This window comes from Kogia breviceps, chromosome 9, assembly GCF_026419965.1.
Source record: "Kogia breviceps isolate mKogBre1 chromosome 9, mKogBre1 haplotype 1, whole genome shotgun sequence".
NCBI classification, from domain to species: domain Eukaryota; kingdom Metazoa; phylum Chordata; class Mammalia; order Artiodactyla; family Physeteridae; genus Kogia; species Kogia breviceps.
In genome coordinates, this window is record NC_081318.1 from 74,588,802 (window position 1) to 74,611,897 (window position 23,096).

The 23,096-nt window shown below is 41.2% G+C and overlaps 1 protein-coding gene across 5 annotated transcripts in view; it reads right to left on the reverse strand.

The window, feature by feature from the left end:
* The window catches only part of CDCA7L (cell division cycle associated 7 like), a 202,993-nt gene that overhangs the window by 122,337 nt on the left and 57,560 nt on the right, over nt 1-23,096 (reverse strand). The window contains exon 1 of one of the 5 annotated variants that reach the window (XM_067042654.1): nt 2,286-2,333. The exons of the other annotated variants lie outside the window; for them this stretch is intronic. The gene's annotated coding sequence lies outside the window, so the exon portion shown is untranslated. Of the gene's footprint in view, nt 1-2,285; nt 2,334-23,096 lie in introns of those variants that run through there. 5 annotated transcript variants of the gene reach the window in all.

Genomic DNA, 23,096 nt, shown 5'->3' on the forward strand with positions numbered 1-23,096 from the left:
ACCAATGAACAGATCATCCAAAATAAAAATAAATATGGAATCACAAGCTTTAAATAACACATAGATCCAATGGACTTAATTGATATTTATGGGACATTCCATCGAAAAACAACAGAATACAATTTCTTCTCAAGTGCACATGGAACATTCTCCAGGACAGATCATATACTGGGTCACAAATCAAGCCTTGGTAAATTTAAGAAAATTGAAATCGTATCAAATTTTTTTTTTCTGACAACGCTATGAGACTAAATATCATTTACAAGAAAAAAACTGTAAAAAGTACAAACACATGGAGGCAAAAAATACACTATTAAATAACCAAGAGATCATTGAAGAAATCAGAGAGGAAATAAAAAAATACCTAGAAACAAATGACAATGAAAACACATCCACCCAAAACCTATGTGATGCAGCAAAGCAGTCCTAAGAGGAAAGTTTATAACAATGCAATCCTACCTCAAGAAACAAAAAAAAATCTGAAATAAATAACCTAACCTTACAACTAAAGCAATTAGAGAAAGAAGAACAAAACAACCCCAAAGTTAGCAGAAGGAAAGAAATCATAAAATCAGATCAGAAATAAATGAAAAAGACGTTAAGGAAACAATGGCAAAGATGAATAAAACTAAAAGTTGGTTCTTTGAGAAGATAAACAAAATTGATAAACCATTAGCCAGCCTCACCAAGAAAAAAAAGGAGAAGACTCAAATCAACAAAATTAGAAATGGAAAAGGAGAAGTAACAACTGAAACTGCAGAAATACAAACGATCATGAGAGACTACCATAAGCAACTATATGCCAATAAAATGGAGAACCTGGAAGAAATGGACAAATTCTTAGAAAAGTACAACCTTCCAAGACTGAACCAGGAAGAAATAGAATATACGAACAAATGACAAGCACTGAAATTGAAACTGTGATTAAAAATCATCCAACAAACAGAAGCCCAGGACCAGATGGCTTCACAGGTGAATTCTATCAAACATCTAGAGACGAGCTAACACCCATCCTTCTCAAACTCTTCCAAAATATAGCAGAGGGAGGAACACTTTCAAACTATTCTATGAGCCCACCACCACGCTGATACCAAAACCAGACAAAGATACTACAAAAAAAGAAAACTATAGGTCAATATCACTGATGAAAATAGATGCAAAAATCCTCAACAAAATACTAGCAAACAGAATCCAACAGCACATTAAAAGGATCATACACCATGATCAAGTGGGATTTATCCCAGGAATGCAAGGGCTCTTCAATATATGCAAATCAATCAGTGTGATACACAATATTAACAAATTGAAGGATAAAAACCATATGATTATCTCAATAGATGCAGAAAAAGCTTTTGACAAAATTCAACACCCATTTATGATAAAAACCCTCCAGAAAGTAGGCATAGAGGGAACTTTCCTCAGCATAATAAAGACCATATATGACAAACCCACAGCCAACATCATCCTCAATGGTGAAACAATGAAACCATTTCCACTAAGATCAGGAAGAAGACAAGGTTGCCCACTCTCACCACTATTATTCAACATAGTTTTGGAAGGTTTAGCCACAGCAATCAGAGAAGAAAAAGAAATAAAAGGAATCCAAATCGGAAAAGAAGAAGTAAAACTGTCACTGTTTGCAGATGACATGATACTATACAAAGAGAATCCTAAAGATGCCACCAGAAAACTACTAGACCTAATCAATGAATGTGGTAAAGTAGCAGGATACAAAATTAATGCACAGAAATATCTTGCATTCCTATACATTAACAATGAAAGATCAGAAAGAGAAATTAAGGAAACAGTCTCATTTACCACTGCAAGAAAAAGAATAAAATACCTAGGAATAAACCTACCTAAGGAGACAAAACATCTGTATGAAGAAAACTATAAAACACTGATGAAAGAAATCAAAGACAACACAAACAGATGGAGAGATATACCATGCTCTTGGATTGGAAGAATCAATATTGTGAAAATGACTATACGACCCAAAGCAATCTACAGATTCAATGCAATCCCTGTCAAACTACCAATGGCATTTTTCACAGAACTAAAACAAAAAATTTTACAATTTGTATGGTAATACAAAAGACTCTGAATAGCCTAAGCAATCTTGAGAAAGAAAAACAGAGCTGGAGGAATCAGGCTCCCTGACTTAAGACTATACTACAAAGTTACAGTAATCAAGACAATATGGTACTGGCACAAAAATAGAAATATAGATCAATGGAACAGGACAGAAAGCCCAGAGATAAACCCATGCACTATGGTCACCTTACCTTTGACAAAGGAGGCAAGAATATACAATGGAGAAAAGACAGCCTCTTTAATAACTGGTGCTGGGAAAACTGGACAGCTACCTGTAAAAGAATGAAATTAGAACACTAACACCATACACAAAAATAAACTCAAAACGGATTAAAGACCTAAATGGAAGGCAAGACACTATAAAACTCTTAGAGGAAAACATAGGCAGAACACTCTATGGCACACATCACAGCAAGATCCTTTTTGACCCACCTCCTAGAGAAATGGAAATAAAAACAAAAATGAACAAATGGGACCTAATGAAACTAAAGGCTTTTGCACAGCAAAGGAAACTATAAACAAGATGAAAAGACAACCCTCAGAATGCGAGAAAATATTTACAAATGAAGCAACTGACAAAGGATTAATCTCCTAAATATACAAACAGCTCATGTAGCTCAATATCAAAAAAGCAAACAAACTAATCCAAAAATGGGTGGAAGACCTAAATAGACATTTCTCCAAAGATATACAGATTGCCAACAAACACATGAAAGGATGCTCAACATCACTAATCATTAGAGAAATGCAAATCAAAACCACAATGAGGTATCACCTCACACCAGTCAGAATGGCCATCATCAAAAATCCACAAACAATAAATTCTGGAGAGGATGTGGAGAAAAGGGAACCCTCCTGCACTGTTGGTGGGAATGTAAACTCATACAGCCACTATGGAGAACAGTATGGAGGTTCCTTAAAAAACTACAAATAGAACTACCATATGACCCAGCAATCCCACTGCTGGGCATATACCCTGAGAAAATCATAATTCAAAAAGAGACATATACCACAATGTTCACTGCAGCACTATTTACAATAGCCAGGACATGGAAACAACCTAAGTGTCCATCAACAGATGGATGGATAAAGAAGATGTGGCACATATATTCAATGGAATATTACTCAGCCATAAAAAGAAATGAAATTGAGTTATTTGTAGCGAGGTGGATGGACCTAGAGTCTGTCATACAGAGTGAAGTTAGAAAAACAAATACCATATGCTAACGCATATATATGGAATCTAAAAAAAAAAAAAAAAAAGGTTCCGATGAACCTAGTGGCAGGACAGGAATAAAGACACAGACGTAGAGAATGGACTTGAGGAAAAGGGGAGGGGGAAGGGTAAGCTGGGACGAAGTGAGAGAGTAGCATGGACATATATACACTACCAAATGTAAAATAGATAGCTAGTGGGTAGCAGGTGCATTGCACAGGGAGATTGGCTCGGTGCTTTGTGACCACCTAGAGGGGTGGGATAGGGAGGGTGGGAGGGAGGCGCAAGAGGGAAGGGATATGGGGATATATGTATACGTGTAACTGATTCACTTTGTTATACAGCAGAAACTAACACAACATTATAAAGCAATTATACTCCAATAAAGATGCAAAAAATCCCAAACAAACCACGTACTGTCTTTCTGGGGGCTTGTTAAAACGATTGCAGCTGATGGATGTGGTGGTCATGATGAGATTTAATGACACAGTTGAACAACAACTTTCAGGCACAGGTTGCTCAAGATGCCTGCATTTTTCCATAGGAAGTTCTAAATTAAAGTGTTAGTTGTGCTACAAGTTAATGACCTGATGAATTTTTTTGTATTTGATGTCCTGAATAATTCCTCTGCTTGTTGGGGGATTGAAGAGTGTACTTAAAAATCTTTCTGAAGTATATAATCTTGACTTTTTCCCAGTCTGCAGCCACGATGTTGATATCTAAGATATGAGCATTGCCATTTATCAATTTCATTCATTCATGGGGCATGATTTGCCCAGCATAATGGGTTGGATTCAAACAGAATTAGGTTTGAATACTAGGTTTGCCACTTTCTAGCTCTGTTACTTTGGGCAATTTTTTAAACTCCCTGCTTTGTTTTACTTATTTGTAAGCACAGAGGTTATAATATCTACCACATTGGGTTGTTGTGAAAATTAACTATTCTAATCCTTTAATGTACTTGACACATAATGATTGTTTAATAATGGTGGTTGCTCATCAAAAAAAAAAAAAAAAAAATCTGTGAACAGGGACTTCCCCGGCACACCAGTGGTTAAGACTTCATCTTCCAATGCAGGGGGTGTGGGTTCGATCCCTGGTCGGGGAGCTAAGATCCCACATGGCTCACAGTGAAAAAACCAAAACTTAAAACAGAAGCTGTAACAAATTCAATAAAGATTTTTTAAATGTCCACATCAAAAAAAAATCTACAAAAAATAACTTCTGGAGAGGGTATAGATAAAAGGGAGTCCTCCTACACAGTCGGTGGGAATATAAATTGGTACAGCCATTAAGGAGATCAGTATGGAGGGTCCTTAAAAAACTAAATACAGAACGACCATATGATCCAGCAATCCCACTCCTGGGCATATATCTGGAGAAAACCATACTTTGAAAAGATACATGTTCCCCAGTGTTCATTGCAGCACTGTTTACAATAGCCAGGACATGGAAGTGACCTAAATGTCCATCAGCAGAGGAACAGATAAAGAAGATGTGGTACAGATGTTCAATGGAATATTACTCAGCCATAAAAAAGAATGAAACAATGTCATTTGCAGCAACATGGATGGACCTAGAGATTGTTATACTGAGTGAAGTAAGTCAGACAGAGGAAGATAAATATTTATCTCCTATATGTGGAATCTTTAAAAAGTGGTACAAGTGAACTTATTTACAAAACAGAAATAGAGTCACAGATGTAGAAAACAACCTTATAGTTACCAGGGGATAAAGGTGGGGAGGGATAGATTGGGATTGACATATACACACTACTATATATAAAACAGATAACTAATAAGGACCTACTGTATAGCACAGGGAACTCTACTCAATACTCTGTAATGACCTATATGGGAAAAGAATCTTAAAAAAAAAGAGTGGATATATGTATATGTATAACTGAATCACTCTGCTGTAAATCAACTATACTCCAATAAAAATTTTAAAAAATAATGGTGGTTGCAATTGGTTTTCCCTTTTAACTTGTCCCTGTGCATAATTCCCTTTAGCACTTTGTTATTCCATTTTCACCATTTTATTTTGTTTGTTTGATTACACTATTGGCTGGACTTACTGTAGATGTTTCCAGCGGAAAGGGCCCCAGTGAGATGAATGGAAGCAAATAGACTGGAGAAGATTTAATGGCTGTCCTCTAAGAGAGAAACTGATTATGGTACACAGTTAAGATATAGTTTCTCTTGCTGTAACAATGACCCAACTAAATAATGATAGCTTAAACAGCATAGGAATTAATTATTTCTCATGCAATCATTGAGATTAAAAAGTGCAGGGATGAATTGACTTCATGGTATTGGGGACCTGGGTTCCTGGAGTCACAATTCTTTAGGCCATTTTCATCTCATTTTAGGCGGAGAGTCCACCTTCCAGCAAGTGGGAAGGAGAAAAAGGACAGGACAGGGTACATGGGTACATTCTTTAAAGACATAACTTAGAACTTGTATACATCACTTCTACCTTTATTTCTTTTGTCAGAACTTAATCATATTGCCACAAGGTACAGGGAAGCTGAGAAATATGGTCTGTATTTTGTGAGGCCATGTAGATAAAATTCAGGAGTTCTATTACTAACACAAGAAGGGAAAATCAGTTTTAGGAAAGAAATATAAATCTCTGCCCTAGATAGAGTTTGGCATCAGCTGCGAAAGTTCAGAGGAGTCTGATCCTTTCAGTGTCCCATAGCTGATCATGCTCTGGGAAGCTGACTCACATTGAAAAGCTCATGAGATCCTGATGTATAAATCAGAATGTAGTAAAAATTACTATGAAAAATAGTACTTCCAAGGAGACTGGATGGATGGGTTGTCTTAAACACAATTGTTTCACGTATGTAAGCTGCAGGTCATGGGGGGTAGGGTGCAAATTATCAGAGGGTTACTCGGTGAGCAAAGAATCAGAACCTCTTAGTGCATGACGGCATCTGGCTCTGCTAGCCTGTTGCCTCCATCCTCACACTAGATGGGCTACTCACACTAGTTTCTCTCCCTGGCAGTTTCCAATGGACCCTGCAAGCTGTTATCTCTTGAACTCTCCCTGGGCCATGTCCTCTTTGTTAACCTACTTCCTTTTTGACCAACAGCTTATTTCTTTAGATATGTTAATAACCCACCTGGTATAATCCCTTCATACTCAGCCTTGGAGTCCTTTCTGTCTCTCCTTCTGTCTGCTCTGATCCATATGTGTTAGTTTATGGCTTTGCTCCCATCTACCACTCCACTTCTATAATACTCTGAGCTTTTAGTTATCATTTTACGTACGTGATTATCATTTTATGTATTTATAGCTCCTATAGGGCAAGATCCTCACCTCATATACCTTGGCACGCAAGCTCTTCAATAGCGTGCCACCATGGCACTCCCAAATGTATGTGATATTGGTGATGGCCACAGGATGACGTTGGCACAAGGCTCATGGTGTAGCTGTCACCTGAGCATGAGGTGGTTAAAAATACCCTAACAAAGGTAAGGTTGGTGCCAGCAATAAAATGTTAATGGAAATTTAGTGACACAGGATAGTTAGTAAATTTAAATACAGAAGCTGTGGCTTTTTCACTTTGCAGTTACAGTAGGAAAAAATGAAAACATACCACATGTTTTTAGACACCTTAATATGCCATTGTTGCATTTCCTCCAAATTGCATTAAGACTTCCAATCTGAGAAGGTTAGTTTCCCACAGTAGCTGTGCGTGTGTGTGCGTGTGTTCGTTCACATACATGCACGCCTACTCTACTCCTGGCTTTCGTGAATGACGTGGGGGTGTATGACTGGCTTGGGGAAATTGGGTGCTTAGCAATACTAAGACCAGATGCCCACTACAGAGAATGCCAAAGAAAAATGTTGGCATCTTGTTCTTTTGGAGAGGTGACAGAGTTTGATGATGCTGGGACAAGCTGGTTTGAGTCTGGGTGAAGTCACAGTGCATAAGCCCTCTGAACCTAGCAGACCAGGCAGAGCTATTAAATGTGAAGGGTTACAATTTGCAGCCCAGCCATTTCTGTGCCAAAGGAATGGGGAGGGAAGTTTTGATGAGGAGGGGAGATGGGAAACTTTTAAGTCATGGGCACTGGAAGTGTTTATAGGGTGAGGAAGAGGGGATGACTAAGGGCCAAGAGCAGATTTGGAAGGGGTGCCCTGGGGTCAGAGTGGCAGCCAGGGAAAGCGCACAGTCAGAAAGGTGTTAGAGCGTGGCCCCAGGCAGACAGGAAGAGAGAAGTGGTAGTTGGGCCAGAACCAGTCATGGATAAAGAGGGAATGGGACCATATAGAGAAATTTATCAGGAAATAAAGAGAAATGGAAAGGCAGATGAGAAGAGCAGTCAGGCCAGGTGAACCTGTCCGTCTCCTCCATCATCCTCCCTTGGCATCCGTCTTTGTGGGATGGGAGCCTTTTAGCAACATCACACATCCATGCTATGCTGTGAGAAGTGAGTCATACCAGCAATGGAGAGGGATGTTGGTGCTGAATATGAGAATCTGGGATAAATGGGAACTGCTAGCATAGATCCAAGAAGCACGAGAAAGGGAATGCTTGCTATAACCAGACAGGCAAGAAAGGAATGAAGGAGAGACTCAGGGAAAGTGGCCTCTTCTGGGTTGAAACTTTCAGTAAAGAAAACTGTACACCCTGCTTGAGACGCGAGTAAATACACACACACACCCACAGGTAGGGGTGGCCTATTCTGTGATGGAATGAGGTTGCCTAGCTTTAAGGGGATGGAGAGACTAAGTGGCAAGATTACAGTGTTTTCTGGTTTATCGTGTAGTTGGTTGGTTGGCTTTTGTTGTTGTTGCTTTGTGGTTGTTTTGCAAATCAATTTTTCCTTGGCAACATGTTTGGAGGCTGAAAGAAAGCAGTTAGGAGAGAGCAGGTGAGAAGCTATAGAAGATGCAAGTACATGCATGGAAGTTCTCCCTGGAACCAGAAAGGGAAGTGATTAGGGCAGAGCATTATGGGAAGTCTAGGCGTGGATAGATATATACTGGAGTGATCTGTCACTCCACAAATACCTACTAAGTGCCTAATAGGTGCTGGGTCTCTGCTTGGCAGCCATCAATAAAGTAAGTGCCTAGAGGTCAGCTTGGGTTACAGGTTTAAAAGAAGGTAAAACATTTGAAATAGCTTTGGGGGTTAAGGTTTGACTTTTAACAATGAACCAAAGGACAGATCAGTGACTGCCTAGTGGATATTGGCCAGCAGGGATTTGTGGTGGGACTTTAATATCTGCAGAGTTTGTCGGTCCATATTAAGAAATGCAGAGAAACAAAAAACAAAAACAAAATGAAACCCAGAAATGCTTTATAAAAATAGCAGGATGTCAGAAAAAGGGCAAAGCACCCAGAGAGATGAGACGTTACACACTTCCAGGCTCCCCTTTGCCCTGGTGTTCCCGCACTGTTGTTAATAAGAACACAGTTTCTGAATTCCCAGGAGAAGTGGAAAAGAAAAGCCAAATTTGTAGTCGAGTGAAACCAGTGTACCAGTACAATACAGGGGCCTATTTCTAGCAATAAAGGCTGATGCATATTAATTCATTCAGCCAGCCCCATTGTTTATAATTCTTGCTTACATTTGCTGTCATGCATTGGAGTTAAAATTTACACCCTTTTTTGGATGCAAGAAGTTATTTTTATTTATCCTTCTTTGTTAGCTGTTTCACTTCACAGTAATTAATCAAATAGCCAAAGCAGCATCAGATTGGGGAGTGATGATTTATTTGCTTTATTTGGCTTTTCTAACAAGATATCTCAGAGGGTGAGGACTCTGCTATAATATGTCCCTCTTGTTTTATGACAGGTTGTAATTTTCTTGTAATGTTAGATGTGGTTCATCTTGATAATTATGCTAAATTAAGTAGTCCTACACATTATAGAAATGTATGTGAAGATACATTAACTAACATTAAGAATTTTAATTAGGTTCTACATATCATGGGATCCATATTAAACAAGAATTCATCTGAAATTCAGATTTTGAACATAATGCTATACAACTCAAACAAATTATTAAAGGAGAGGGACTTCCCTGGTGGCACAGCGATTAAGAATCCACCTGCCAATGCAGGGCACACGGGTTCGATCCCTGGTCTGGGAAGATCCCACATGCCGCAGAGCGACTAAGCCCGTGCGCCACAACTACTGAGCCTGCGCTCTAGAGCCCACGAGCCACAACTACTGAGCCCCCATGCCACAACTACTGAAGCCCACGCGCCTAGAGCCCGTGCTCTGCAGCAAGAGAAGCCACCACAATGAGAAGCCCGCACACTGCAATGAAGAGTAGCCCCCGCTCGCCACAACTAGAGAAAGCCCGCAAGCAGCAACGAAGACCCAATGCAGCCAAAAAAATAAATAAATAAAATTATTAATGGAGAATCGGGGTACCCTCAACCTCCCAGCCTTTTCCCTGATAGGAAATTTTGTAATGGGTATTAAGACTACACGTGAAAGTGGAAAGCCCACCTAGTTAGAAATTCATCTCAGATTTTCTCCTTTTGCTAGTTTGTCCTGTTCCATGTCTTTCTCTCTTGCTGCTCAAGTATGAGTAACAGAGAAACTGGGCAGAAAAGCAACTTGACAGTTTCTATGAAATCTGAGTGCAAAGTGCTGAAGAAGAACAGATATAAGCCTACAGCCGTGCCCTGGTGCTGGCAGCTGGATTCACTCTGCTTTGACGAACAGGGCTTTGTATCCACATCAGCTCTGTGACCACAGCTCTCTCTGTGGGACTGGGGATCCCTGTGAGAGTAAAAGAGGGGACCCTGGAAGACCATACCCCAGTCCTCACCTGGAGGTCCTAGTCCACCAAACACTGGGCCAGGCTTGTTACAATGCAGGGTTGGTGCTGAAGGGGCTGTTGCTACACAAGACCTGGTCTCCTCCCAGTAGGAGAGGACTGTTAGGACCATGGCACTGAATTCAGAAGAGCCACAATGTAAGCAAAATGATTAGAGAGTCTGAAACATATGGATCCTCTGCACTACTCTTTTGGTTTGGTTTTTTCAAGCAGCTGAAACCAACTTTGATTGTTTGCCAGGGCCAAATTGTGTCCCCTCAAAATTCATATGTTGATCTCCTTAACCTCCAATACCTCAGAATGTGACAGTATTGGGAGATGGGCCTTGTAAGAGGTAATTCAGGTAAATGAGGTCATATGGGTGACCCCCAATGTAATATGACTGGTCTTTTTATAAGGAGAGGAGATTAGGACACAGACGCACGGAGAGGAAAGACCACGGGAAGATGGAGAAGGTACCCATCTATAAGTCAAGGAGAGGGGCCTTGGAGGAAATAACCTGCTGACACTTTGATCTTGGACTTCCAGCTTCCAGAACTGCAGGGGGATCCCCTTCCCCAGGATTCTGGGACCTCAGCTACAGGATGGACTTTGTGGATTTTCTCCCTCGAGACCTGAAATGAATGAGATTTGGCTGCAAACACTCCAGTTTCCAAGTGTCTCAGACGATGCCCGTAGTCCAGGCTCAGCTGGGACCAGGTGCCCACTCGTCCATCGGCCAGCGGTAACCAAGGGACACAGCACAGGCTGAAAACTGGGCCCCCTGCTGTGTGTCAGAGCTTCCCAGAGGAGGGGTGCTCCCTGGAGCTGAGCACCCACCTCACTGATGTCCTCTACAGCAGGGGTCCCCATCCCCCAGGCCTCAGACTAATAGTGGTCCTTGGCCTGTTTGTAACCGGGGAAAAACTGTCTTCTATGAAACCGGTCCCTGGTGCCAAAAAAGGCTGGGAACCGCTGCTCTACAGCATCCCCCTACCTTGTTTTCCACTCTCGTCTCCAACTCTCCCTTGAACCCCGGACTGGCTGGGAGGCAGCTCGTGAACCAAGATCAAGAGCTGGGAGATGCCAGCCCAGATTTTGCTCTTCCTGCCTCTCCTCTTCCTGACCTGTGCTCTTACTGATTTGAAGATACATTTTGTATTATCTGTCCTGGGTCTAAAATTGTTATGTCATTACCACCATTGTCATGGAAATGAACATTCTCACTGTCTCTGACAGCTATACTAGAGCACGGATTCCTTACTGCCTTGTCTTCTAAAATCAATATTAGAGTAGGGGAGGCATGGATGAGGAGTTTGGGGTTAGCAGATGCAAACTATTATAAATAGAATGGATAAACAACAAGGTCCTACTGTACAGCACGGAGAACTATACTCAATATCCTGTGATAAGCCATAATGGTAAACAATATGAAAAAGAAGGTATAAATATATGTATAACTGAGTCACTTTGCTATACAGGAGAAATTAACACAACATTGTAAATCAACTATACTTGAATAAATTTCAAAAAATAAAAATTTCGTAAAAATCTAAAAAGCAAATAAATAAATAATAAAATCAATATGAGTGTTTTACTACTTTTCTCCTTTCCCCTAGTGGCTTCCTACTGCCTTCAGAATAACGTCTACACTTCTTCATATGGCTTATAAGCCCTTCATCATCTGCCCATTTCCTTTGTATTAAGTCTTGCCTCTTGCCAGATCCCACCTAATACTGAATCATTTCCTGAATTTGACAGCTATTTTATGTCCCTCTGTCTTCGCACACATGATTTCCTTTGCCTGATATTCGGTCTTTCCCCTTCCACTCAGGTAAACACTGGGTTTGCATTTGCAAGGTTTGATATAAAAGTCGTCTCTCTCTTTTTAAAATAAATTTATTTTATTTTTGGCTGTGTTGTGTCTTCGTTGCTTCATGCGGGCTTTCTCTAGTTGCAGAGAGCGGGGGCTGTTCTTCATTGCGGTGGCTTCTCTTGTTGCGGAGCATGGGCTCTAGGTGCACAGGCTTCAGTAGTTGTGGAACTCAGGCTCTAGTTGTGGCTCGCGGGCTCTAGAGCGCAGGCTCAGTAGTGGTGGCGCATGCGCTTAGATGCTCTGCGGCATGTGGGATCTTCCCAGACCAGGGCTCGAACCTGGGTCCTCTGCATTGGCAGGCAGATTCTCAACCACTAGCGCCACCAGGGAAGCCCTAAAAGTTGTCTCTTGTGGAAAACTTCCTTGACCTTCTCTTGGTCCTCATCAACGATTTATTACTTACTTCCCTATGCAACCACTGAAGAGATATTTTTTTTTAAGAGATATTTTTAAAATCCATCTCCCCTTTGAGATTATGGGCTCCCTGAGGGCAGCAGTTGTGTCTTAATCATCTCTGATCTGTAATGTGCTCATTCAGGTCCACATTACTGGCTGGACGCTGATGATGTTGTAGGCTACGCAAAGCAGCTCCTGTCTGCCTGCCACACTTGATAGGACTGGTCTTCCCTGGACCAGCTTATCTCCACAAACTCCATACATACCATCATGTGAGAGGCTTCCAAACAGACAAATGGCACCTCTCTGTGGTTTTGTTACGTCTCACAGCAGCAGAGACTATGTATACATAGCTAGAATGACTCTCAGTCCATAGATTCACATGGACAAGCATATCGTATGCTGTGTTTTCTCTAAGATGACTTGATTTCTAAATTTCATCATCAGTCCAGCCAGCTGGGGAATTCAACCTCCTCCTTCTGTTTCCTGAGGCCATTTATTTACGTGCAGTGCAATGGGGAAGATATACAATTGCAAAGCATCTATCTTGATATAGGCATAATTGCACGCTTATTTTTACAGCATCATATTCCATAGGATTTGAGAAAGCACAAAATTGAATCAGAGAAGGATCTCTTTCATATACATATGAAACATGACACGTGATATACGTATATATATTTAACTGCAGAAAACTATGCCTTCTATCATTTGTGATAAGACACGATAGCTTAGTAGGAAAATGTGTTTTAAGAAACTTCCAAGGGAACAAAGCTATAGGCTTTTTATGAACTGTTCTTCTAAAGGAATTTTTGGTTAAGAACATCATTCTTTCTTTCCCTGCTTAACAAAGGCTACTCCTTTTTCACTCTTCTAATCCCATTCCTCCTGGTTCACCCTGACCCAATCAAAGGAGCCCAAAATATGGATCCGGAAATTATGCTGCTTTTAATGCAGCTTTTAAATGGACTCTTTCTCTTATCTTTAGATAAAATTTAGAACTCATTAAATTAATAAACTTAAAAACCATTGTCTTGACTCTTTCATTTCCTATGAGACTCACTTGGGCTTAAGGACACTTTCTGGCTGAATCTGAAGAAGAGATATTATCAGACTAAGGTGAATTGTGGCGAATTTAAGATGCCTTTATCTTTTGCCAGTAGTTTTAGAATTAACAATCATATTGTCCTTTGCTTATTAACTCTCTAAAGTTCAGAACCACTGTGGTTGATACAAGGAAGGAGGGAAAAAATTACCTTTATCACCAGCATAAATCTCATTTTAACTGAAGTAGGAATTGATTACACAGCTGAAAAAATAAGAACACGGTGTATTCGGAGAATTAAGAATGAGATATCCAGGACAGAGCTGATGAGTCAGTCTTTCTTTTTGTTTGCTTAACTTAATGGTTTTCAACCAGGAGTGATTTTTGCCCTATAGGCTTCCATGGGGAATTGGACAATGTCTGGAGACATGTTTGTGATGACTGAGAAAGCCGCTCCTGGCATCAAGTGCGTAGAGGCCAGGGATGTTGCTAAACACCCTACAATGCACGAGACGGCCTTCACAGAAAAGAATTATCCTGCCCCCAGTGTCAACAGTCTGAGATTGAGAAACCCTGGGTTAACGCTACAAAATCTTTCCCTATGGTTAAAGGTCTCTCACGTGATTTTGTCCTCAAAATACACCCTGAGGAGGCCATCACGAAGGAGAAACTGGTGTTACGTTGGCACATTGTAGCTCCACCTCTCCATCCCCTTCACAGTTTGGTAGCAGAGAAACGAGAGACAAATCACTTTCTGTAAAGCCGCTTTTTTACAAAATGAATTGATTGCAAACCATTTATTTTGCCCACTGGGTAAATCGCTTGGTATATTTTTTTTAAATTGAAGTATAGCTGATTTACAGTATTTCAGGTGTAGAGCAAAGTGATTCACTTATATATATATATACATACATATATATGTATTCATTTTCAGATTCTTTTCCATTATAGATTATTACAAGATGTTGAATATATATATATTCAACAGGGAATATATATTCCCTGTGCTATATAGTAGGTCGTTGTTTATCTATTTTATATATAGTAGTGTGTATCTGTTAATCCCAAACTCCTAATTTATTCCTAGCTTGCTATTTTTCATTGAAAATACTGCTGTTTCTTTATTGGACTCATGCTGCCTGGGTACTTTAAAGGGTATTTCGGGGCAAAAATTTTTTTAATGGTGAGGTCAAAAGGTGGTATCCATACCTTTTCAGGAGCGCCCCTGGGGAAAGTAGGAATTTGGATTTTCCGGCTGGTTTAGTTAAGTCTCTGCTAAGACAAGAATAGCATTTTGCAATTATTTAGTGCTGGCGGTGGAAGCAGATAAAGAAATCAGGAAGAGAGGAGGCAGATGAAAGGTGGGATACACCTATCCCATGGAAGCAGAACTAGTCAATTCTCATTTTCTCCTTTCTTTTTTTCATGACTTAGAAAAGTTGCTTTAGATTAGACTTTAGTTTGCAAAAATATATTTGAAGAGTAGTATTTAAAGGGATGACAATTTATAAGCCATGACTTGGACACTGCTATGCGTTGAATTGTGTCCTCCAAAAATTCAAATGTAGGAGTCCCCAGTACCTCCGAATATGACCTATGAGGCAATAGGTTTATTGCAGATATAATTAGTTAAGGTAGAATGAGGCATACTGGAGTACGGTGGGCCCCTAATCTAATATGACTGGTGTCCTTATAAAAAGGAGAACTTTGGACACAGACACTCAAACAGGAAGAACACATGTGAACATGCATATGGCCATCGACAAGCCAAAGAGAGGGGCTTGGAACAGGTCCCAGCCTCGCAGGTCTCAGAAATAACTAACCCTACCACTACCTTGATTTTGGACTCCTAGCCTCCAGAACTGTGAGACAATACATTTCTGTTGTTTAAGCCACCCAGTTTGTGATACTTTGTTAAAACAGCCTTAGCAAACTAGAATAGATGCCCATGTATCTTGGGCCAGTCCTTAGTGAATATTCCATGGAGTCTCATAACTTTTGGATTAACTAGAGCCTTGCTCTCAAACATCAATGTTCAATATGAGTCATATGGGGATCTTGCTGAAATGCTATCCTGATAGAGTAAGTCTGGGCGAGACCTGAGATCCTGCAATTCTTACTACCTCCTGGGTGACACTGATGCTACTGGTCCACAGATCATACTTTGAGTAGCAAGACTGTAGCCTTCTTGAGCAGTGACAGTAGCTGCCTCCCAATTCTTGCTTCACACAAGCATCATGGGATAATTCTGCAAAGTGAATATGAGGGTCTTTGTGGGTGGAGCCTGGGCATTGATGTTTTTTAAAAGTTCTCCAGTGACTCCAATCTCCAGCCAGGTTTGAGAACCACTTAGCTAGGGTGTGATAAATTGGAGATTTATACTCCATCATTAGGCTACTAATGACGGAGTATAATTGAAATCAGAAATGTGGAACAACAGAGGATATCCCTGTGTTAACCTTCTGGCAGAAAATACTTTATGTGTTTATCTAAAACAGCTCATTGTAATCAACAGCTCCTTTCTCATCATCACAAGAAACCAGGAAACCTCATTTAATAGGGCCTAAAACTAAATATAGCCCCCCTACCACCAGGCAGTTTTCAGACTCCTCTTCTTCCTTGGGAAGGCTGGCTGCAGTCCCTCATCCTCAGAACACACCTCTCTCTCCACCTTGGTTTACTCTTTAATCCTCTGGTTTTTCATGTTGCCTCCACAACTTTGGCTCTGCCCATTGATCTACCCCTTGCAGGGATGGCCTCCACAGTCCAAATCCCTCCTCAGCTCCAGAGAGCTCAGCCCATATCCGAGCCCTGGGTCTCTAGCTTCAAAGGGGGGTGGTGAGGGTCAAAACAGACAAATCTACCCACCCACCCACCCACTCATCCATCCCATCACCCATACGATCATTCATCCTTTCCTCCACTCATCATTCCATCCATCTACCCATCCATGTATCCAGGCATCCAACATATACACCTACGATTTATCTGGGAATAAACTGGACATGATAGCCCCCGTCCCTTCCTGCTCATCAAATCCAAGGTACATCAGTATAACTGAATCACTCTGCTGTACACCTGAAACTAACAACACTGTAAATCAACTATAGTCCAATATAAAATAAAAATTTTTTTAAAAAGTACATCAGTAAGGACAGTTGTTGAACATGACATACGGAATGAGGGCTACAAAGGAGGAAAGCAGATCACTCCTTTCAAAGGAGACTTTAACCCCTCCCTGAGAAAGCAATGAAGGCTTCTAGAGAAGAGAAATTTTCAGCTGAGACGCGGAGAACAATTAGAAGCTGTCCATCAGTTGGTGTGACAAGGAGAAAGCGCAACAGGAAAGAAAAGATGTAGTATCAGGATAGCACGTGGTAATTTTTGAAAAACTAAAACAAGCTCAGTATCATTAGAAAAGAGAAAGTAAGGGGAGGGAGCAGGGAGAGGGGTACGGATGATGCTGGCAGAAGCCGCGTGGGGCACACCCCAAAGCTGGGGATTCACCCCAAGTAGCCAGGATACTCTACTTCCCTGACTCCTCAAACTCCTCAGGATTTTACTTTCCTTGGCTATATTCAATTCAAGGAGTGTGTTCTGAGCACCCCTGCTATGTTATACTCAGCACTGCACTAGATGCTATGCGGCCAGGGAAGTGATACCAAAGCAAGGAAAGGGCTGGAGTCTGCCTTTGAGGAGCTTGTGGTTGCATCGAGATGGCAGTGTCTACTGTAGGACGGTGGAACCAAGTGGAGGCCATGTGGGAGGAACTATGGGGGGGCAGAAAAGGAGGGCTTTCATGTACATGAATACTCAACCATCCATTCACCCCTATGTTCTAACCTATTTAGATTATATTGACATAATACATATAAATAAAAAGTGCTTAGCTGTACAGGGCATCCCTAAATTGAAGCTGGGCGTTTTGCTAAGTTTGCAGCTCTGATTTTGGAAGAAACATTGGTCCTGCCACTTAGGATGGAAGAACTACTCTACTCTTCAACTCTTGAATGGTCAGTTTTGCCAGAGTAAAAAAAAAAAAAAAAAAATAGATGACAGTTCCTGAAGAAAATGAAATAATTTGTTTATAATAATAAACGAATCAGCACATGAAGTAATGTTTAGCATCCAAGGCCTTCCGTCAAAGATGAAGGGACCGCTAGGGCTAAATTAGAGTACAAGCCTGAATTTTGCTTTTATTTATTCTGTTCCTGCCAGGCCCTGTAGAGTAAAAAAAAAAAAAAAATTGTTTTTCCTCCTTAAAATGTCAGTGTGCAAATTTAGGCAGTTCTACAGGGGTGCGACCACAGCGTTGAGGGGCGTCGATGCCACACAATCTGGCTGAGCAGCAAGAACTGAGAGGTGTCTTCTTGAACTCCATCCCCTGTGAGGCTTTTTCCTTAGTGAGATGACTCAGTCCCACAGAAATCCACAGGAAGGGGACCTACTTGGGTCAATTACATTGAATCATGTGCCTTCCCTGTACAATTTACTCTGTGGGGAAGTCCCCAACTTGTGCCCCCCCCTATCCTTTCACAGAAGCCTTATTTTCTTTGCCTCAGAGGGAGGGGAAGTGGAAGTTATCACAGCTGGACCCAGAAAGAGCAGTATATGCTAGATACAAGCATGTTCTAAACATCTTTTTAAGCAAGCTAAAGGATTTTCTTTTTTTTCTTTTAAAAGTCAGAAGACTCCTTGGAACGTGTATATTGCTATATTGGTGTCAAGAAGAAGTAAACTGGGATAAAGTAACTCAAGGAGAATTAAGCGGGGGCCAAGGCTCTTCCTGGGGGTGGGTGTAGAAGAGACAGGGGCGGGCAGAGATGGGTAAGTGCTGGCTCCCAGATGAAGCCTTTGTTTTGCAAATGATGGCTGTATATCTTGTGACCAGAAATTAATTGATGTACATGCAACGTTCATTTAATTTGCCTAATTACAATTTGTTCACACCCGCAGGGGCTTTGTTACAAATGACTGCCCAGCCCCGTCCACTGCAGGGAGGGTGGAAAGGCACACCGCAGTGGTTTGTGGGGGAAATTTGCATATAACATCTCCCCCCACCAAATTATTAATTGGCTCCTGGGGAGGCACTGGTGACGGAGCTCCTGCTTAATTACTGTTCACGTCAAGGTTAAACATCTGCCCGCATAAGCACGGGGACCCGCTAGCCCTTCTGCACTGGCTGTTGTCAGCATCATCGTGTTTATATTCGCAGCGAGGTAGCTCGTGTCAACACGTCCTTTCCATGAAAACAACAGGGAATGTTGCCGTGACACTGCTGAGCCGATGGCTGAAGCCGGTGGGGGTAGAATGTCAAAAGGGGAGGAGGAGACACAGGGCGGTCGCCTGTTCTTTGTGGTGCCTCACAGACTGGGGTGGAGATAGGGGAACCCCACGGGTCCCTTCCCTCCCCTCCCCTCCTTGCCAAGGGTGCGACGCTGTTGCCCAGTGTTGAAAAATATTCCTGACTCATCTCCTGGCATCTCCGGAAATTCGTGAAGCACTCTGGGTTTCTTGGAAATGAAACGCTTCCTTCTCCCAGCCCCACCACCCCACAGGGTTAAAAGATCCTGTTTGGGAACATTAGGCGAAGAGGTGCTTTGTTACTTTGTATAGCTAATTTGTTGTTCAGGCCTCATTTTAAAGGTACTGACAGTCATTTAAAGACCAAGCTTTGAGGGCAGGAATAATCCCTGTTAAACTGCCTGCCAATGCTGTAAACATCTGGATGTCAGTGCTTTTGACGTAACCTTCAGGTTCATTTCAGATATTCCTATGTCCTTTGGGATCTCATATGCAACCTATCTGAATGGGAGAGTTAGGCCAGTTAGGCTAAGGAGCAACCCCACCTCTTGGCCTTCTCCACTTCTCTCCAAGATTAATCAATACACATTGCACACACTAAGCTATCTTTGCAATTGGAAAACCACATTTCATTTTTCATAGCCCATGTTCCATGTAGCCAGTTAGAGACACCAATTTTAATAGCAAGAAGAGATGGAAGGAAAGAAGCTAACCTAAAAGTAAAGTTTCAAAAGAAATCATGAAGTGATCTACAACAAGTGTCGGCAAAACACAGCACACAGGCCAAATCTAGCCTGCTGCCTGTTTTTATAAATAAGGTTGTTTTTGAATACTGTCATGGTCATTCATTGTTATTATATTGTCTGCTATGGACTGGACTGAATTGTATTTCCCCAACCTCACTCTCTCTCAACCCAAATCATAGGTTGAAGCCCCTAACCCCCAGTGTGACTGTATTGGAGATAAGGCTTTGAGGAGGTAATTAAGGTTAAATGAGGTCCTAAAGGTAGGGTTCTACTCTGATAGGACTGGTGGCCTTATAAGAAGAGGAAAAGATTTCTCTCTCTCCAGGAACATACACAGAGGAAGGTCATGTGAGGGCACAGCCATCTGCAAGCCAGGAAGGGAGGTCACACCAGAATCTGACCATGCCAGCACCCTGATCTCAGAACACCAGCCTCCAAACCTGTGAGAAAATAAATGCCTGTTGTTTAAACCTCCCAGTCTCTGGTATTTTGTTATGGCAGCCTGAGCAGACTGGGACCTCGTCTATGGCGGCTTTGGGGCTATGGTACAATTGAGTGGTTTGATAGAACTGTATGGGGTAAAAAACCAAAAAAATTTACTGACTGGTGCTTTACAGAAAAGGTTGCTGACCGTGATGTAGCCTGACCACCTTCCCAAACCATATTTAGAAACTAAAACTATGAAGAACCTAGGGGCAAGATGGGAATAAAGACGCAGACCTACTAGAGAATGGACTTGAGGACACGGGGAGGGGGAAGGGTAAGGTGTGATGAAGTGAGAGAGTGGCATGGACATATATACACTACCAAACGTAAAACCAATAGCTAGTGGGAAGCAGCAGCATAGCACAGGGAGATCAGCTAGGTGCTTTATGACCACCTAGAGAGGTGGGATAGGGAGGGTAGGAGGGAGAAGCAAGAGGGAGGGGATATAGGGATATATGTATATGTATAACTGATTCACTTTGTTATAAAGCTGAAATTAACACACCATTGTAAAGCAATTATACTCCAATAAAGGTGTTGAAAAAAACCCAAACAAACTATGAGAGACAGAAAAGCCCTCAAAACATCTTAGAAGCAGGCAGCAATGTAGCAGTTAAATAGGTGAATACAGACAGCAATTAATATAAAGATCTAGATTAGAAAAGGTCCAAGCTGACACATGGAAAATATAGACAAAACCCAATTACTGATAGAGGTGAATTGAAAGAAATGAAAGAGCCCAAGGTATGTGAAGTTTGGGGCAGAAGTTTGTACTGAGGGCTAATTTTAAATGATTATTTTCTAAAACCTGGTAGAGTTACAAACTGAAAGGTACACAGCCAACAGGTAAGTGTATGGGCACTTGACTGGGAAGAGCATATCCTCTGAGAAAATGGGCAGACATAGCTCAGCTGTAGCTGCTTCTTGTCGGTCTTGATTTCATGTAAAAAAACCCTGCATTCTTGTATGAAATTTCCCCATCTTTAAAAATAAAAAGCACTCAGTCCTATAGAACAATGTAAGTAAAATCACTGACCAATGAGCTACTAGTTTGTAATCTTTTTTGTTAGAACAGACATTATTTTATATTAATTAATTAATTAATTTTTGGCTGCATTGGGTCTTCGTTGCTGTGTGTGGGCTTTCTCTAGCTGCAGCGAGCAGGGGCTACTCTTTGTTGCAGTGCATGGGCTTCTCATTGTAGTGACTTCTCTTGTTGCAGAGCACGGGCTCTAGGTGCACAGGCTTCAGTAGTTGTGGCTCGCGGGCTCTAGAGCACGGGCTCAGTAGTTGCGGCACAGAGATTTAGTTGCTCTGCAGCATGTGGGATCTTCCCGGACGAGGGCTCGAACCCATGTTCCCTGCACTGGCAGGTGGATTCTTAACCACTGCGCCACCAGGGAAGTCCTAAAAGATTTTTAAGAAGAAAAAAAAGCAAAAGAAAAGAAGGAAAAAATTTTCTTTGCTGATTTCCTTAATAATCATTGAGAGCATACCTTCTAGAGATGCCTGAGTTTCAGATAGGTTCAGCTGCAGTATTTTCCCCATGGTTCCAAATTTAGCCAATGGATTAACCAGTGGGGTGTCACTTAAGCCCCCATTAGTACCTCATTGCAGGCACGTGTAATGTGGCGTGATGCATGAAATGTTGACTGACAGGCTTTAAATGCACCTAATTGCTTTCAGTTGAACAAACAGTACATATATTTATGTATACATACATAAACACACATACATATGTGTGTATACATATATGTATGCACATTTTTTTAAAAGTGAGATCAAATAAGGTAGCACGATCATGTTCTAGGGCATCTTTAGCTCCCAACATCAATATGCCTGCAGAACATCCTAAATGATATTTAATGAGGACATCTCTTATGAGCAAGAACTTGTACAATTTGTTGCTTTGTTTTGTTAAAGCAAAATTTTCACTGCCTCTGGCACATCAAACTTTTTTTTTTTTTAACATAGTTGAGTTACTTTAGAATTACCATTTCTCAAGAGAAATAATGGGTAGAGAGTAGAAAAAAGTTGTCTGAGACCAAACTTATAATAAAAGGCCAACCAGAGGATCCTAGGCTTTGTGAAGACTTGAGGTTAGTTTCTTTGGGGCCACTTTGTTTCTTTAGAAGCTCAAGCTGTAGATGGTATCTGACATAGATGCCATATATACTAGAAACTCTCTTCACAGGGATCAGGACCTGTATTGGTTACTTAATCCAAAAAGTCAATTAGGGCTTCCCGGTGGTGCACTGGTTGAGAGTCCGCTTGTCGATGCAGGGGACGCGGGTTCGTGCCCCGATCCGGGAAGATCCCACATGCCGCGGAGCGGCCGGGCCCGTGAGCCATGGCCGCTGAGCCTGCGCGACCAGAGCCTGTGCTCCGCAACGGGAGAAGCCACAACAGTGAGAGGCCCGCGCACCGCAAAAAACAACAAAAAAACAAAAAGTCAATTAAATTGGGGAAACATGTTTAAAAATGTTCTCATTAAGCTACATTCATAGCTTAAACAATTTATTTTTCATGTAAAATTATAAATGAACATTAACTTGCCAATTCAGTTTTTTGATGGAGGGCCAAGCCCTTGTCTTTGAAAATCGGTCCTCTGATGAGAATTCCTCAATATCTTTCTTGCATTAATCATACACACGATCCTTCATGCAGTTTCCAACCTACTTTCCTCAAAGTGGAATGAAGAATTAATACACAGGCAAAGCAACTGAATACTTGAATACCTCCAGACTCTGATTATTTCCTCTATCATATTTGTCTCATCACTAATTTGAGAGCAGTTTTGAAAGAAAATGTATTTTTATTAAGTCTTCTCAAAGTTTCAGCTTTGGTTTTCATAGAAATCACAACTTTCTTTATTCTCACATTCATATTTCATTGCTCTATGTAATATTTAATTAAATTATATAATTATAATAGCAGCTACGACTGGTATATATAATTTGGGGAACAAGTACAGCTAACTCTTGGTAGATATTCAACTCAACTGGTGGGAGAGGGTGTGGGAGGTTACATTTAAAAGAAACCGACTGCAGGCAGACCTCAGAGATATTATGGGTTCAGTTCCAGGCCCCCCCAATAAAAGCAAATATTGCAAGAGAGAGTCAAACGAATTTTTTGTTTTCCCA